Genomic DNA, 2,130 nt, shown 5'->3' on the forward strand with positions numbered 1-2,130 from the left:
CCAATTGGTTCAACATTATTTGGTCTAAGCACGCTTTCTCTCTTGGAGGTTATAGGTCGTGTGAATGTTGTTTATAGATATAGGAAACTAAAACTTGTTAAATTATTATCGCTTGTTAAGCTCGATGAACTTCGATTTATCAAAATTATGTAATCTGTATAAATTGTATTAAATAATTTACAAATACTTTACAATAATTAAAAACTACTTTTTACAATAATTAAAAAAAACCATGGGTATAATTAGGCAACAGTCATATTTAGGTACGCCTTTTTAGTCACGCATATTATAACTTAAAAACGCTAAGATCAAAGATAAAATATGATTACTGTTCAAGACATTAAACTAACAATCATCGTCCATTGTATTTGAAACCAAGAAGCAGTCTCATAGTTTAAACTTAAAATAGTTTTTATGTCATAATCAACATTCATACTTAGAATTATTTAGAAGATGAATACTTTCTTTTTCAATGAGAATCGTGTTTTTTGACCTAATTGAGCATAACTGTACGGTACCTACAAGTTAATCAATAAGTTATTTTAATCTTACTGTATCAGTTAACAACGTAATAGATGTGAAAGAGAACACACAACGTACGAAAGAGGAGGAGGAAGAAGATGAAAAGGCATAAAAAGATTACCCTTTCATGTTTTCCGAACATTGTCCACTAAACTTAAATTGTCTTTAGGTATTTATTTGCAAATAAAGGTGTTTTTATTATAATTCGTATATAACATGGCTAATGGCTTCATGCTAGCCATTGTTTAGGTGTACAAATATTAGGTATCCTAATGCTCTAACCGGTGATCTTAAACAATGTGAGGAAACGGGCATGTCTAAGAACCAAACAGTTTGATGAATATGATATGTGTCAACTTGCACTTGGCCAGCACGGCCTGTGTTGATGCAGTTGGTACAAATATGGACAGCTGATGATGGCTTATCCATATAGTTCATCCATCATTCAGATATAGTTCATTCATCAAAAAACAAAGGTTATGTACAAATAAGTACCACGCGTACGTACTGCCAAGAACCATAGTGGAGTACCTACACCTGCCGGTCATATCTTAAAAAGTGAAGAAAGCTATAGCAAAAGCTAAGCCCATGTTACTTAAGAACTTTGTTATTTGTCATTTTTTGAAAGAAAATTATTGTATAATTGTTGTATTTAATTCATATAGTATTGTTTGTAATACCAACCTATTACAAGCTTATCAAAATAAAACACATGTTTGAAATATGATCATAGTATAATTTATAGCAGTTTAATAAACTATATTATTTTTTACATATATTTATGATTTTGTATATATTTATGTTTTATAAATTATGTATAAATATCTACAAAACCAGTTATTGGCAAATAACGATGGTAATTTTGAATAAGTTTAATTAAATAGGATATAACGATTAACGATGTCGATGTGCATATGAAAATCCTGTACAATCCTACCTGAGCAACTAAAAGCGAAAATGAAAAATAAGTAATTTTACAGTTTCGTAAATTAAAATTCCTCACTAGATAATATGATGGTGACTGAATATATTTTACTGAATAATATATTTTTCACAATATCTTGATTTTTAATTTTTATGAATAAGGTAAAAATTTCTAAAAAAAGCTACCTACCTATTCTTTACAATAAGGGCTCATTTTTCAATCCTTGGTTAAAACTTATTCATCGAATAACGTATTAAACTACCATTTCAAAAATGTATTCTAATTGTCCGTATATGACAGTTTACAGGTGACATTTAAAAGTGTTTGTGGTTTGTGTAATAAATATACTTTATTGAACGGATAAATTTTAACCAAGGATGGAAAAATCGGCCCTAATTGGATTACCTAATTATCCAAAACGCATCCTGTTTTATTATTTGCGACATTATCTCAATTAATACCTCTTAGTTATTAACCTAGGTATATGCCTACCTAATTTATTGTGCTAAGCTTTCGATTCACGTGATATTTAACAATAAAGGCATTAGATGTGTTCAGCAATTTTTTTAATTTCGTAAATCATTAAATCAATAATAATATTAATCTTGTTTGCCTGATGATAACGATCCCTGTCTATACGCAATATGGGTGTTAAATAAGGATAAGCGGTAAACCGCAGGGCC

Source organism: Colias croceus, chromosome 4, assembly GCF_905220415.1.
Source record: "Colias croceus chromosome 4, ilColCroc2.1".
NCBI classification, from domain to species: Eukaryota; Metazoa; Arthropoda; class Insecta; order Lepidoptera; family Pieridae; genus Colias; species Colias croceus.